The sequence below is a fragment of the Artemia franciscana genome, chromosome 2 (genome assembly GCF_032884065.1).
Source record: "Artemia franciscana chromosome 2, ASM3288406v1, whole genome shotgun sequence".
NCBI classification, from domain to species: Eukaryota; Metazoa; Arthropoda; class Branchiopoda; order Anostraca; family Artemiidae; genus Artemia; species Artemia franciscana.
In genome coordinates, this window is record NC_088864.1 from 28873637 (window position 1) to 28891653 (window position 18017).

At 36.5% G+C, this 18017-nt stretch overlaps 1 protein-coding gene across 1 annotated transcript in view; it reads left to right on the forward strand.

Annotated features, from left to right (window-relative positions):
• Positions 1-18017, forward strand: part of LOC136039840 (midasin-like) — a gene marked incomplete in the record, with an annotated part of 305680 nt that overhangs the window by 58357 nt on the left and 229306 nt on the right.

The following is an 18017-nucleotide window of genomic DNA, read 5'->3' on the forward strand; positions in this document are numbered from 1 at the left end:
GTGGGGGGTACAATGAAAAACTTTTTAAAATGCGTAAAAAATACGCTTTAACGCATTTTCGTAACATTTTACAATCATATAAAAATTGTTTTGGTGGGGGGGTCAAACCCTGTTAACCTCCACCTCCTACTGGATACAACCCTGCATATACCTTATAAGTTTTCTAGCCAATGAGACAGAAGGGGATTACTTGTGTACTTCCGCAAAAATTTGGCGTGTCTTAAAGTCCTATTAATCCGGGGTGTATGCTCTTTAAGTTTTAAGCTTAAACCTCATTCCATGTACTTACACCCTTTTGGTTAAAATTACGTGTGCTTTCAGGTTTTCTTGAATGAATGTCAGTCTTATTATTTTATTGGCCTAGACTGATTGCAAGTATTCTAAGGGTGGTGACTCTCTTTGACCTGTGCTGTAAATATTCAAATTAAACTTCAGTGGAGAAATAGAAATATAAAACTAAATTTCGCTTTATAACTTTGCGATACCCAAATACGGGCCGGAGGTTTTTCGGCCCGGTTTTGTGTTTTCCGATTAGCTTAAACTTACAGTGTATGTAGACGGAACCAAGGGGATCTCAATGAAGATAACCATTATGAAACAATTTTTGGTTGTATCGATTTGTGATGCCCGACACAGGCCCACAAGCTGTTTTTCTCCAATCGGCTTGTATCTTACAGGGTATGTAGGATTGGTAATACGGGCCTCAGCAAAGTCAACATTTCAGAAAAAAAGTGGTTCTATCTACTCGTTATGTCCCAAAATGAACCAAAACCCCTTTTTTTTTTGATCAGTTTTAAACTTAAAGGATGTATAGTAAAACACCGACGCTTATAGCAAATCAGAACGTGAAAAGATTCTTTAAATGAAATACAAGATTAAGACACCTGTATTAAAGGGTGTTCTCAGGATGGAGAGTAGGATATATTAAATCCCATAGAAGACAAAAAATTATGCAGACTTTCAGTCAGTATGATTGTAATCTCCCATCCATTTTGGATTGTATAGCATAAATTTTTATAAAAAAAAAATACTCAAAAGTAGGCTTATCGAATACTTCGTCTGAATATTCGAATTTTGAATGAATATTCAAATTTTGCAGTCCGGTGTTTTAGTTCTTAAGCAAAAAAGCTGGATACAAAACTTTACTAACATGTCTACAATTGACAAATAATAAGACAGTGTCAATTAAAAAAGAACATAAATTTAATTTAAAAAACGAAAAAATTCAAGACTAGCTTTAAAATTATATTGGTAATTTCTGATACCAACTGCTTCAATGGTTATTGAAGCAATATTTTGTATTGGCAAATCAATAAGTAATTCACCAGTTAATTTTTTTTTTTATATTTGAATGCATTGGAAAAGGAAGAAAATATTGATGAAATATTAAAACAATTTACTTAATGAGAATTTTCATAATTATTCGTAAAGCAAGAACTCTTTTATGTTTGAGTAGTTTTTAATTTTTCAGGGATGTTTAAAATTACAAAAAAACTGTTAACTTTTATTTAATGTAAATTTAAGGGTTGACTAGATTATATATTGTAAGTTCTGTTCTTTTTAGGTTTTATTTATTCGCCCATAGTAGTATCTGTTATTTTTAAGTCTGTCGTGATTTTTCATTTTAATTTCTGTCCGTTCAAGGAACCATTTTTTATTTATAGTCATTACTGTTAGTATTAAATTTTACTTATTATATAGGTTTATTTCTGGTCATTTTCTGTTTTGGCTTTCCTTTTTACTTTTCTTTAATGACCTTTTTTTTGAAAATATTTCAAATTAATAACGCAAGAACATGATTAACAAAACTGATAATCGAAGATCCATCGTTTCAATTGACCCAATAGTTAACTTAGGCTTTACTTATTTATCTCATTTGTTTATTTCCGTATCATGAAATTTGTTTTCTTGGCAAATTATTATTATTTTTTTTTATATTTTGTTTGAGCTTTTACTTCAACCACCTATTGATCATTCCAGTGTGTTAAAAATTATTACTATCCTGTCGCAAGTTGTTTCCTTTTTTAATTAAATCTAGTAAGATTGAAACGTTGATTCGATCTAATATAATACTTTTGAACTCTTCTCTTTTCCAAATTGTGTTTTTTTTTAAGTCACTATCTTTTGTATTGGTATAGAATTTAATATTGACTTTTATTTCCTGAAAGCTTAATTTTTTTTATTCAATCCTTTTTCATCCTTCTTTGAAGGTATAAATTAAATTCTAAAAGATTTAAAACGTCAGTTTAATTTCCATTAAAATGGAATTTTCGTGTCTTTCCCTTTGGTGGAAATACTAAGGTTGATGACTGAAACTGCATATCTAAGGCTAATGCTCATTTTAGCCTGCTTTTCCATCTTTTGCTAATAAATCAACACCTTCTTTACTTATAATGTTTGTTAAACGTTGAATTATAAACCAACAATAATATATATATATATATATATATATATATATATATATATATATATATATATATATATGTATATATATATATCTATATATATATATATATATATATATATATATATATATATATATATATATATATATATATATATATATATATATATATATATATATATATATAGACTGGAATGTTACGACATTAAAAAGTGACTATCGTATCGACATTTTCACTGACGAATTTAGTCGATTCGAACTGGACTTATTAGGAGTTTCAGAAACGTATATCCTAGGGGTAGGAAGTGTGAAATTAGATGATATAGAATTTACTTACTCAGGCAGGAAGGATGGGGTAGTCTTGTTTAGGCTGGGAAGGTATTAATAACGGAATAACTAATTGCTAATTTTATGACTAAAATGTTCAGGGTGTCAGTTATAGTAGTATATGCCCCTGTTGAACCGACTGACGGAAGTACTAGTGAACCAGATGAATTTCGCTTACAGTTAGCCTATAGGAGCAAATAGACAGGAGCAAATTTCTACCAAGGTTCCAGGTAGAAATATGGTATTTTTTACTAGTAGATTAGGTATTATAAGGTATGATGGATACTAGGATAATGTACTAGGATGAGAGTGCGAGAGAAAGGTTTATTTAAACAACAATCGTAGCTCAAATGGCTAATTTGATGTTGAACTACCAAACATGATATTATTCACTATTATATAATGACGTAAAAAAAGGAACGAAAGAGTTTTGGTAGTGGTTTGTCCGAGCACGCACAGGCACAAGTTTTAGCTTCATTCTCGTACGGCTGACTGTCGGGGCTTCCGGAGTAAAATTTCACGGCGAGCAGAGTTAGGACAACAGCATTTTGCCAAACGTCAGGATAAGGTCATCCAAGCGGAGTTTCAAACTTTGGAGTTCAAGGGTTGCTAGGGCATCTTGGTAGGAAATGTCTCTATTACTCAAGATGATTCTGGTTGCCCGTTTTTGGACTGACTCCAGTTCCTGCATTAGATAGGCCGTTCTTAATACTGACGAGCCCCAGACGGGACAAGCATATTCAAGTATGGGGCGTACGTGGCACATGTATGCCCGAAGAAGACGGTGCAACGCATTTTTGAAAAGGTTTTCAGAGATGCACTAGCTTTACTGGTCACACCCTTAATATGGGCAGTGAAGATGCAATCATGTGAGAAAATGACACCTAGTATTTCCCCTCACTCACAACAGGGAAAGGTACTTCAGGGGGGACGAAGTCTCTTTAGCGGGTTCAGACTTTAGCGGGTCAATTTCGTATCGGAGCACTGTGAACTTAGTAGATCGAGAGTGATTTCGGGGCGCTTTGACCGATCGGTACCACTTTGCAGGTTCAGTGTTGAGCAGGGGGTCAACTTTTCACGACCATCCTCGCGTTTTGCATTTCTGATCATGTTAACTATTAGGTTTGTTTGGTCGCTCCATAATTTTCCTTGCCGCTCGAGTAAAGGCGGCTGCGTTCACGAACCAGGGCCTTAATAGTTGGCGTAATCCATGGCTTGTCATATTCACTTTTGACCATAATCTTTGTTGGAAATATCTCAAAGTACTTGAAGTACAACTTTTCACTGGAAGCGCACACCCTTTGCTGAAGATAAAAGTCCGCTGAAACCTCTGGGAAGTCATATTTGGCAATCTAGCGGCCATATTCACGGATTGCATAGTCAGTTATTGGTCTAGTAGTGATCCGTGAAAGCTGGGGTTTTCTCACAGAACTCTTGGCTTTGAGAAACAGGGCGTAGTGATCAGACAAGCCGATTGGCCCTAGCGACGCTGGGAGGTGGTATAGGTCCTCAGCGTTTGTAAAGATCAGATCGAGGGTACTGCCAGACAAGTGAGTGCGAATGTTCACAATCTGATTAAGAAAAAGACTGGAGGCTAGCTAAGCTTTTTTTGTCTGGTTAAAGTCACCAGCAATAATAAAAGCAGAACTGCTATATCGGCTTCTAAGTGTATCAACCGTTGTTTGGAGGTAGGAAACTAGGTTCTGCCTGTTTTGTGCGCTTTCAGGGTAATATACAGAAGACTTTATCGCGCATGAAAAACGACGAGACAAGCCCGCAATTTTGCACATTACCCATATAACTTAATGATTTGGATTTGTGAGTTCAGGTAGGAGTTTACACGACATATCTTTCCGCACATAGATTCCTACACCACCGCCGAGCCTGTTGTTACCTCGGCTATTTCGAGTACTTAGAAATGAGTTGTATCCAGCAATCCGTCCTGTAGCTTCATCGAGGTTCCAAATTTCTGTCACAGTAGCAACAGCTATGTTGCTGCTACGGAGCAGGACTTCGAAGTCTTTCATCTTGTTAAAACGGGATCGACAGTTAGCCTAGGTGAAATTAGGCATGGTGGGCCTATGGGGCACTAGCGACTTAAGAACGGGCGGGCTGTCCTGGATGGGACACCCAGGGGTTTCGTCAAGTCCCTTCAGACTTGGTATTTTGGACAACTTAATTTTCACCAGGTTTCGCTCAAACAATTGTTTTGGCGAAGGATGATTGTCACGGTTTGTCACTAATACCGAAATAGCGTACTCCGTACGCCTTCTCCTTTGATTTTTCCATGCCCGGAGTCCACGTCTCCTTCGTGTCGGTTTGTTTCCACTGGTGGACGATGAGCTATCTGTGACTTCTTGCAGTAAGTGCAATGTACTTAGCGGAGTCAAGATAGATGACGCCAAATCGGTGGAAAGGGAACGCAGCTTTATTAAGTCAGTTTTTGGCACAGCGACGGCCTCAACAGGAGTGATTACTCAAAGGAGTGGTACTCAAAAATAGAGCGAAAAGCTGCATAAGGTAATATCGTTTTCACCCTGAAGAACCAACGCGCACAAATATAAGCTAAACTGGTAAGATATTTTGCTAACCGCTCGGCGCAAGTGACACCTACCTGTGATTTGGATAAGGGCAAGGTACTAAGGTACTAAGATAAGGTAACAAGGATAGGATAAGGTACTAGGAGATTAGGTAAGGTAAGGTATGATGGTTGGAAGATGGTTGGAATAATAATAATCTAGTTATAACCAACGCGGTGTTTGGTCATAAAATGGCCCATAAGTTGACATGGTATTCGCGTGATGATAAGACAACAAACTCATTGATTATGGTATAGTAAACCGAAGACTGGCATGATCAATACAAGCTACTAGGGTATATAGGAGTGGTGTTATTGATGTTAAAAGTAAAGATCACCATCTAGTAGTGTCTAGGGCTAATTTAAAGCTGAAATTTCGGAAGGGTAACTACCTCGCGGGAAGTTATGACGTTGGTAGACCAGAATGAGAATTCGAGAGAAAATTTGAGACTCTCAAAAAATTGAGAGTTTAAAATTTGACATTGTGGAAGATGGTTGGAATAATTTTAGAAGAACAATTTTCGAAGTTGCTGATGGTGTCTAAGGGAAGAAAGTTAAGACTGCAGCTAGGAATATTAATGAAAAAGCTTTATGTTTAAAAGAGAGGAGAAGGGGTTTATACAAGAATTATCTGAGTGATAGATCATATGAAAACAAAAGGAATGTAAAGAAAGTGGAGAAAGCAGTAAAATATGAACTAAGGAGATGTGAAGTAGAGGCCATGGATAAAATTGCCGAGCATCTGGAAGATGCAACTAGACGGCATAATAGTAAAATATTGTACTGACATGTTAATAAATTGAGAGAGAGTAGTCAATCCGGACCTGTCCCAGTTAAGGATAGGAACGGAGCCACAATTAGTGATACGGAAAGAGTTAAAGGGAGATGGGTGGAACATTTTGAGAATGTGCTAAGCCGAGATACAGTTACAGGAAAAGATATAGAGGACAATGAAAAGGTTTGTGATACCTTGGGTGTGAAGGAAGATTTGTTTTGTGACAAAGAATTAGCTACAGTACTAAAGGGATTAAAACATAATAAGGCTCCAGCAGCTGATAGTGTGGTAAATGAGTTTCTTGAGTATGGTGGCTCTGAGGTTAGAAATAAGTTACTGAAGATTACGAATATGATATTTTGAGAAAGGAGAAGTACCTAACGATTTTAGAAAAACCTTAATTAAACTTATGTATAATTGGGATGGAGGCGGAGCCTGCGTAGCTTTGTTGGCCTCAGGCGGCTTGGTGCTGCGATGATTTGTCTATAGTAGTAGTATTATATATATATATATATATATATATATATATATATATATATATATATATATATATATATATATATATATATATATAGCGCCAGGAAGATCTTGACTTTTGGATTCTGACTTTTGACTTTTGGATATACATATATATATATATATATATATATATATATATATATATATATATATATATATATATATATATATATATATATGTATGTATATATATATATATATATATATATATATATATATATATATATATATATATATATATATATATATATATATATATATATATATATATATATATATATCGCCAGGAAGATCTTGACTTTTGGATTACTCCTAATAGTTAATACCATGCCTTAGTGTCATTAAAAAAAGAAAAAAAAATACATCTGACTAGCTTGTTAGGTGGTCCGTTGAAGTAGGGTTGTGTGTTCTTGAGTATTACCAATTGGAAATATGCCTGGAGGTTACCCCCCCTCCCATCCTAAATTTATCATATGGTATCTTCTATGTATACATACATAGAAGTCTTTGCTGTTGCTAACCCCATTTTGGAAAGAAGTAACAAATCTACTAAAAGTATTTCATTTGCCTTTAGTGAGAAAATACTTTGAGGCTAATATCATCCAAATATTTAGAAAGTGCCCTTTGAATTCTGTCTGCTAACAACACTAATTGTGATACACATTGCAAACAGAATGTTGTTGAGCTTTATTAGACTTTTTTTTTCCTTTTGGTGTCTACAAGACCATTACCTAGATTGAGGGATACGAATGGATTAGATTGAGGAAAGTACTCAGATTGATTAAAGAAAGAACAAAAAGTTAATGAAAAAAGCATGTTCCTTTCTGCAAATTTATTGACACCTTATCTACTTTTGTCGTACTCATTTGGTTACAGATTATACTTTGTTTGTTTATATTGCATGTAAATTTGAAAGTTGTCTCCCAAATGGGAGAACCTTATTCAAAGGGAGGAGGTGTGGTATTTGCATTCTGTACGTAGAACGTTCCACAGGTTTTCTCCCAATATATGATGTTAGGTTAAGTCAGCTTAAGCAAACAAACACACTTCCGCTGAAATAATGTTTGATTTCGTAAACTGTTTGGGCTCTAGGTCCGGGACCCCGAAGTTCGACTGCTTTTGGGATTTTCCCCATACTTGTATAAATGATCATTTTTTCGTTTTATAAGTATCTTCCCCTTTGGGAAAAAATCCTGCATAACGACCTAGGGAAGGTAGTCAACTCGACTGGCTCCCTTTTTTTTCTTTTTCTTAGCATTAATTAGAACTCTTGACAAACAGAACAAAATTAGATTCTCTGTTGTTTTAATCTTACTTTATATAACTTGTAAATGCCCGTAACACCTGGCTTTTCTTATTTCTGTTCTTACAGGTTCTTTGTCTGGTAGCTAAATAATATTTTATACAATAATTTTAATTAGAATATAATACTTTTTGATTAGTTCTATTCCTCCTAAGCAATAGAATAGTCTTGACGCTTTTGAGAAAGACAACATGTAACTTGGGATTTTACAGGGCTGAAGAAAAAATCTTCAAAATACACCTTTTTTTTTTGTTCTTGAATTTCCCTTTTCTTATGTGCCTTTGGTTGTTTTTCTTCCTTTTTTACAGTCAAGGGCTGTAATATTTTATTACGTAATATATCTTTCATTATATAATCATTGTTTGATTACATAAACTGTTTTTAAAGTATTTAAACATGACTTGATTAATTTCATGAAGCTGGCATCATAACATAGTTGGAAGATGGTCAAGATTATACCAACTAATTAAATTTTGGGGCTTTGTCTTTTTTGGCCTTCTAATCTTTCTCCGATTTCCTGAAGCCCGAAATATTATAACTTCTAAAGTAGTTGCTGTTGTCTTGCGTTACTTAGTACTATATCTCACATATTATCTTTAAAGTTTCAAAATACGCAATATTTACTTGTATTAGACTAGTTTAAAAATAGCATTATGGTGCTTGCACCCAGAAAAAAATTTCTGTTCTCTTTTAAAAGTTAAAGTTTACCGTTTACCCAATTTCCTTTTCACGAAAATATTATTTACTTTGAAACCATGAAACTTCTTACAAGCCAGATGGTACTTGCCTGTATTTTCTATTTTTTTTAGAGTCTAATGATTACCGACTTAACTAGTAAATGTGACGTTTTCCCCTAGGCTTAAAACTTGTCTGGGAGTTTGTCTATTTGGTTGTTCCTTAAAACTTGAAAAATCCTACGCATTGAATAAATCTATTTTGGCAAAGAAATCTAATAGATGTACTTTCTGAAGAATCGATTGTTCTATAGAAGAGTAAAGCCAAAAGAAAACGTTGAATAATGATTATGTTTAGTTTGTTTGTACCTGTTAGCTTTGGAGAAGACATATGCTTCACTTGGCTTGAGTAGGGCGTTTACAAAAGAAACAGACAAACGATAGTTTCTCTCTTTTGTCAAGAGGTTACCGGGTTAAAAGAGGGAGAAAGAAAGATGGAAATAAACCGCAAAGGATTGAATCAGATCAGAAATTCCAGATAGCGATGTTTACAGTAAAGAAAAGTTTAAAGAAAGTCCACTATTCAATTAAGAGTTGCAATCCTAATGGATCATTTCTGCAACATTATCATTTCTTGTTAACGATTATATAAAAAAACATGTTTTTTTAAACTACAAGTAAGGAGCGACATTAAAACTTAAAACGAACAGAAATTATTCCGCCTGTGAAAGGGGATGTCCCCTCCTCAACGCCTCACTCTTTACGCTAAAGTTTGACTCTTTCTCACAGCTCTACTTTTTAAAACGATAAAAAACTTTAGCGTAAACAGCGAGGCGTTGAGGAGGGGACAACCCTTTCATAGACGGAATAATTTCTGTTCGTTTTAAGTTTTAATGTCGCTCCTTACTTGCAGTTAAAAAACTTGTTTTTTTTATTTAATTTCTGAACGGTTTTTAATTAATACACGGTTTGATTTTAGCTCACCGCACATGAATATTTAAAAGGAAATTTGTATATTAATTTTTTTTTGGCTAAATGGCTTTCTCATAGTTTTAATCGGACGATTTTGATAAGAAAGACTTGGAGGAGGAGGCCTAGTTGCCATCCAATTTTTGGTTACTTAAAAAGGTTACTCTATTTGTATATTTTTATTTCGTATATGAGGGGGTTCGCCCCCTCGTCAATACCTCACTCTTTACACTAAAGCTAGAATTTTGTCCCAATTCTTTAAGAATGCCCCCTGAATAACAAAGGCCGTAGAATAAATAGTTGAAATTACTAAAAACATTTTAGCGTAAAGGGCGAGGTATTGTGGAGGAGACGAATCCAGTTATATACGTAATAATTTCTGTTCGCTTTAGGTTTTAATGCCGCTCCTTACTTCCAACTGAAAAACTTTTGATTTATTTATTTCCTCATTGTTTTTTTTTAAATAATGCTAGAAAACCCTGTGACCTCTTCATGGAAATTCTCGTCCCTGATGATAAATTCCTCCATGGAAAGATCCTCCCACGTAAACCCCTCCCCCCGATCCCCTCTCAACGCGAAAAAGTCCCCCTGAAAACGTCTGTACACTTCTCAATAACCATTACTATATGTAAACAATGGTTAAAGTTTGCAACTTGTAGCCCCTCCCCCGGGGACTGTGGGGGATTAAGTCGTCCCGAAAGACATAATTATTATGTTTTTAGACTATGCTGAACAGAATGGCTTTCTCAAAATTTTGATCTGGTGACTTTGGGAAAAATGAGCGCTTGAGGGGGCCTAGGTTTCCTCCATTATTTTGGTCACTAGGTGCCCTCCATTTACTTGGTCACTTAAAAAGGGCACTAGAAGTTCTAATTTCAGTTAGAATGAACCCTCTTGCGACATTCTAGGACCACGGGGTCGATACGATCACCCCCTGGAAAAAAACACAAATAAACACGCATCCGTGATCTGTCTTGTGAAAAAAAAAAAATACAAATTTCCAAATTTTTGTAGATAGGAGCTTGAAACTTCTACAGTAAGGTTCTCTGATAGGCTGAATCTGATGGTGTGATTCAATGACTTTTAGGGGGTGTTTCCCCCTATTTTCTAAAATCAGGCAAATTTTCTCAGGCTCGTAACGTTTGATGGGTAAGACTAAACTTGATGAAACTTATATGTTTAGAATCAGCATAAAAATGCAATTCTTTTGATGTGACTGTTGGTATCAAAACTGGTATCCATTTTTTAGAGTTTCGGTTACTATTGAGCCGGCTCCTTGCTGCAATTTGTTACCACGAACTGTTTGATCCAACACATTTCTTGAAAAAAATACGACAGAGAGAAAGAGAGGGGGTGAGGAAGGGAGGGAAAGAGAAAAAGAGGAGAAAGAGAGAGACAGCTCTGATATCTATTATGGGCTAAAGTCTACCTCTTTCCTCCTCAAAGAGCCCTCGCGTGTAAAAAAAAAGTTTCGTGAACACTAAGGATCACTTAGCATTTTCATTATTTCGTTTGTATATTTTGGATCTCTGCGAAATTAATGTTTGACAAAACTGCCCATTTGTTACTTTAAAGGCGTTGTTGAGTAATTGTTATGGCAGTAGTGGTATGTTTTTTGATCAATTCGCTTTGATAGTCAGTGGCTTAATTTTAGTTTAAACCTTTAAGGCTTTAAATTTATAGAATGTTAAAATTATAATGATAATGTGAACAGTTTGGTTAGTTTGATGTCTTCTTAGTTGGTTTGATGTCTTTTGTTGGTTTGATAAATAATTTATAGTTACACTATCTTGTGAACGAATTTAGAAAGATAAGTTAACTCTTGAAGTATTGCAAATGAATTCTGTTTGTTTGTAGCCTTAAGTCCCTTGAAGATGTTTACACCACAGTTGCTATGCAGAAGAAAAGTTCTTGACTCTAAGGATAACATTAGATATTCAGAGAAAGGCTTACAAGACATTACTTGGATCACTTAAGTCATAAGTGAAATCCTTCGAACCCTTTTCTATATTTCTTGTCGTGTATCTAAGTGTTGACATTCTAATAAGAAAAACGGCCATCGATGCAGCTGTTTTGGCGCAGTATTCTCAATTGTTGGACTGTAGTACGTCATAATCAAACAGTTCGTGGCACGAACTGTAAGTAAAGAGCGACCCGGCTCTATAGTAACCGAAGCTCAAAAATGAAATTTTGATGACCATAGATATATAAAAAGGATCAGATTATTATGCTGATTTCATATATGTAAATTTCACTAAGTTTAGGTTCACTCATTAAAGGCTACGAGCCTGGGCAAATTTGCCTGATTTTGGAAAATAATTGGGAAATACCCCCTAAAAGTCATAGAATCTAAATAAAAATCATACTATCAGTTTCAGCATATCAGAGAACCTTGCTGTAGAGGTTTCAAGGTCATATCTGCAAAAATGCGTAATTCTGTATTTTTATGCCAGAAGAAGATCACGGATGCGTGTTTATTTGTTTGTTTGTTGTTTTTTTCCTCAGGGGTGATCGTATCGACCCAATATCCCTAGAACATCGTGAGAGGGCTCATTCGAACGGAAATTATAAGTTCTAGTGCCCTTTTTAAGTGATCGCAAAGATTGGAGGGCAACTAGGCTTTTTCTCCCTTTCCCCACCCTTTTTCTCAAAATCGACCGATCCAAATTTTGAGATAACCATTTTGTTCATCATAGTTGAAAGGTCCAATAACTATGCCTTTAGGTATAACATGAGCCCCCACAGCCCCAGGGTAAAGGTCTTTAAGTTATAATATTTGCCCATTATTTACGTACAGTAATTTTTATTGGGAAGTATGCACACATTTTTGGGTGGGAGTGAGGACGAATTTTTTGACGTGGGGTGGGGAGTTTCCAGGGGATGAACTTGCCAGGGGAAACCATACACTGAGGAAATTTGCCAGAATTCCTATACAAATATTTTTTTTTATGTCTTGCTTTCTCTTTTCCGTCCCAATTTTACGTGTCGAGTTGTTAAGGGTAATTGTCCGGTGTAAATTTTCACCGGGATGGAATTGTCTAGAGGATATTTCCTTGGGGAGGGGGATTTCTCCGTGGAGGTTGAGCCAGATTTCCTAACATTATTTAAAAAACGATCAGAAACAAACAAGTTTTTTCAACTGAAAGTAAGGAGCAACGCTAAAATTTAAAACAAACAGAAATTATTACGTATATGAAGGGGATTGCCCCCTCCTCAGCACCTCGCTCTTTACGCTAAAGTTTGAATTATATCCCAATTCTTTAAGAATGACTCCTGAAACCAACGGTCGTTTAATTAGAACAACAAGCTTTTTATGGCACTTGGTATTAAACAAGTGACATATAGCAATCGCAATTTCTGTCGGTCCCGGTTTTGCTAATTTAGGCACTTCCAGGTAAGCTAGGACGATGAAATTTGGCAGGCGTATCAGGGACCTGACCATATTAAATTTAGAAGTAGTCGTTTTCGTGATTTGACCATCTGGAGGGGGGAGTGGGGGCCGGTTAATTCGGAAAAAATAGAAAAAATGAAGTATTTTTAACTTACGAACGGTTGATAAGATCTTAATGAAATTTGATGTTTGGAAGGATATTGTGTCTCAGAGCGGTTATTTTAAATCCCGGCCGGATTTGGTGACATTGGGAGGAGTTGGGAGGGGGAAACCTAAAATCTTGGGAAACACTTAGAGTGGAGGGATGGGGATGAAACTTGGCGGGAAAAATAAGCAAAAGTCCTAGATACATGATTGACATAACCGGAACGGATCCGCTCTCTTTGGGGTGTTTGGGGGGGGGGGGCTAATTCTGAAAAATTAGAAAAAATGAGGTGTTTTTAACTTACGAACGGGTGATCGGATCTCAATGAAATTTTATATTTAGAAGGATATCGTGTCTCAAAGCTCTTATTTTAAATCCCGACCGGATCTGATGACATTGGGGGGAGTTTGGGGGGGGGGACCTAAAATCATGGAAAACGCTTAGATTGGAGGGATCGGGATGAAACTTGGCAGGAAAAATAAGCAGAAGTCTTAGATACGTGATTGACATAATTGGAACGGACCCGCTCTATTGGGAGGAGGGGGGGGGTAATTCTGAAAAATTAGAAAAAATGAGGTATTTTTAACTTACGAACGGGTGATCGGATCTTCATGGAACTCCATATTTAGAAGGACCTCGTAACTCAGATCTCTTGTTTTAAATCTCAACCGGATCCAGCGTCATTGGGGGGCAGTTGGGGGGGGGGAAATCTTATAAAATTCTCAAAGAGGAGAGATCAGGATGAAACTGGATGGGAAGAATAAAAACCTGTCTAAGGTACGTGACTGACATAACCGGACCGGATCTACTCTCTTTGGTGGAGTTGGGGGGGGGGGTAATTCGGAAAAATGAGGCATTTGTAACTTACGAACGGGTGACCAGATCTTAATGAAATTTGATATTTAGAAGGATCTTGTGCTTTAAAGCTCTAATTTTAAATTTCGACCAGATCCTGTGACATTGGGGGGAGTTGGAGTGGGAAACCGGAATTCTTGGAAAACGTGAAAATTGGGGTATTTTTATCTTACGAATAGGTGATCGGATCTTAATGAAACTTGATATATATATATATATATATATATATATATATATATATATATATATATATATATATATATATATATATATATATATATATATATATATATATATATATATATATATATATATATATATATATATTATAGAAGGATCTTATGTTTCAGATGCTTCATTTTCGACTCGAATTGGATCCGGGAACATAGGGGGTTGGAGGAGGGAAAACAGAAATCTTAGAAAACGTTTAGAGTGGAGAGACCGGGATGAAACTTGATGGGAAGAATAAGCACAAGTTCTAGATACGTGATTGACATAATTAGAACGGATCCGTTCTCTTTGGACGAGCTGGGAGGTGTTAATTTGCAAAATAAAAAAAAATTGAGGTATTTTTAACATAAGAACGGGTGACTGGATCTTAATGAAATTTGATATTTAGAAGGAATTCATGTCTCAGAGCTCTTATTTCAAATCCCGACCAGATCTGTTGACGTTGGGGGGAGTTGGAAGGGGAAATCTTGGAAAACGCTTGGAGTGGAGGAATCGGGATGAAGCTTGGTGGATAGAATAAGCAAATGTCCTTGATACGTGATTGACGTAACCCTACTGGATTTGCTCTCTTTGGGGGAGTTAGGGTGAGGGGTTTAGTAATTTGGCGAGTTTGGTGCTTCTGGACGTGCTAGGACGATGAAAATTGGTAGGCGTGTCAGGGAGCTGCACAAATTGACTTAATAAAGTCGTTTTCCCAGATTCGACCATCTGGGGGGCTAAAGGGAGAGGAAAAATTAGAAAAAATGAGGTATTTATAACTTACGAGTGGTTGATCGGATCTTAATGAATTTTGATATTTAGAAGGACATCGCGACTCAGAGCTCTTATTTTAAATCCTGACCGGCATTAAGCCTCTGATTTTCTTTTTAAATCAGTCTATTGATTCTTAGAATTTTGTTAGAGCTCATACCATATGAGCTCTTCGCTCTTAGCTCTTCTTGCCTCGTCACAAGTGCCATATGAGCTCTTAGCTCTTGTTCAAAAGTACTGAGGAACTTTAGCGCAAAGAGGGAGGTGCTGAGGAGGGGAGAACTCCCTTCATATAGGTAATAACTTCTGTTCGTTTTAAGTTTTAATGTTGCTCCTTACTTTCAGTAGAAAAAAACTTGTTTTTTTAAAGTTTAATCACGATACAAGTACCTGAAGGTCACAAGTCGTAAAGTGGAGTATTCGCAGATGTGTATATATATGATTAGATACATAATATGTTAGTTTAACTAACACATGCCCTTGTGAATGGTCCCTGTAGGGATACGTTGATTGTGCTATGAAGCCCCACATTGGCTTTCTTTTTTTGTGATGAACGTTTCGCTGCTCGGTAACAGTAAGAGATAGAAATCTGAAACTTTTTTTATGGGGATTGTTTGTGAAATGGAGATGAGAACTTTGTCTAAAGCTTGCAACATTTCCATTAATTTTTCAGAAAAAATATCTTTTTTTTTAGGTTTCCTAAATTGTGTAAACAAGAATCGAAACTACGCTATCTCAGCTCCAAGAGTAAACTTCTTAGGGATGTTCGAAATTTTGTGAGCATATGAAGCTTGTGCCCAGAAGTAGAGTGAGAAAAATCCAGTTGCAACATGACTAATAGGGGTGAGGGTATAACGTGTTTTGAATCTTTTCATTTGCACGTCTACCAAAAGGGTTTTTTGTATCTGAACCAAAATTATTTGGAAGTCAGTATTCCAATTGTGCCAACAGTCTGTCTAGACACGATTTTGTCCCTATAGAGGACACACCCCCCTCCAATATTTTCGCTATCAGGTTATTGGATCTCGGTTCCTTGATATATGTTCTACTTTCTGGTTATCACAACATCTATTGGGAATTTAAAGGAGCAGGGGGGTCAGTTATTGCCATAAAATAGAAAAGAATGGAGTATGTGACAATTATTCTTTACGGGTATATTAGGTGTGTCTTGGACATATTTTTCAGGGGGTATGCCTGACCTAAGCTCTGTGTGGGGGGGGGGTAAAATTGTCGGCTTCAGAACATCTACCAAAATAGTCTATCAAATTTCGTTCAATCTTTGTGGTATGGAAGAGCAAGTGTCCTAGTTATGCTTACCTGATTCGATATCTGGGAGCGGGGTAGGTTGGTTAACAGAATTTTCAGATTTTGGTCAAAATTTGTGGAACGAAAAGTAAATGTTTTTTTTCTTTCTTTTTTTTTTATTATCTGGACATAATTTATACTCTGCAACAGGAGCAAGTTCCTAAATTAATTTTTTTATAACGACTACAATGACATATGGTTAGGGTATTTCTGATGCCTTTCATGGATCTAGATTTGATGCGACCTTTTTAGGGGAGAGAAAGGGTGGGGGATCTCGTAATTCTTACTTTGAGACCACCTAGCAAAAGAGATTATTAAACTCAACCAAACTGGTTCAGAAGTAAGAGTAACTGTCCAGTTTTTACCTTTTGACAGTTCCTGTCCATTTTAATCTTGACAAAGAAAGAGAGAGAGCGGGGGGAGAGGGGGGTACCTAACTCTTCGTTGCTAAATATATTAGGAAAAATAGTCATTCTTAACCAGACATGACGTGAATTAAGGGTATGCGTCATTGTTTTGCCTTTTGGGGGGGGAATTCCGAAATTCTTATCATCAGGATAATTATCAGACGGGTTTGTTGGATTTTCACAAAATTCATTGGGAAGTAAAAGATAATTTCCCAGTTATGCCTTTTTAGAGACGATGAACCAGTCCGACATTTGTAGAGGAAGAAAACGGGAGTGATCGCTGAATTCTTTTCATGTGGACATTTAACGTAATGTGTTTTTAGGTATCAACCATGCTCAGTCAGGAGTCAGCTTAACTATCCTAGTTAGTCCATTTCGGTATCCCGGGCCAATTTAACCTCTCTGGTAGATGAGTAAGGGGGTCCCTAAGTTCTTGCTATTAGCACTTACACCAGAAATGGACATCGGAGCCAAATCAAAGTTGTTCCCAAGTCAAAGAGGTGGGAAGCACACCACTTTTATGATGTGCACATGATCCTCTCTGTGACGAGGAAGGACAAATATATGAAAACCACTTGGTTACTCTTGAATACTAGACGGGCAGATATTCAACAAGGTCTCGCCAACAGCTACAGTTATTGCCTTGGATGATTGTGCTCGATTGGACCGCTATGAGGAAAGCGGCACGCTCTTGTTTTCCATATCCTTTGGAATGACCTGTTAGATTAGTCTTTTCGGCCTTTTTGTGCCTTTATAGGACTTAGTTCGATACGGTAGAAACTGTTAATTGTGTTGCTCTGCAATGGTGATCCATGGGTCACAGTTTGTGCATCACCTCACGGGTTTCGGAATCAGAGGGCTTGTTATTCCCTATTATTCACATGGTTTATAAAGAGAACTAGGGTAATAAAGGTATAAACTCATATTGCACGAATAGAAACCGTCTAATATTCATGGACATCGACAAAAATTCAATACATTGGATACAGGGGCGCAGCTAGTATTTTAAGTTTGGAGGAGGGATTTACAAAATGTGTCGGTAATATCGTCCACTATGCCTACAAATGTGGACATGAGCTAAATTTCCCAGGTAAATTGGTAAACTCTGCTGCTCTCTCCTCCGTGGTCAGTCTTAGCGGGTGGCTCCGCCCCCAAGGACTGGACAAGCAAAAATTAGCTGTGGAAATCTGGTTTCATCTTCTGGATAAATTGTGCATAAAAAAAATTGGCTGATATCCGATATTTTTCCTAAATCAAAATCCTGGGTATAGGCTTGGTATTGTAAAATGTCAGGTATCTTAGCTTTACTAATTAAGCGTGGTCTTTATACCAACCAAAGTGTAAAGGGGGGATGCGTGAATTGTGTGGCGTACTGTTCGTTGAT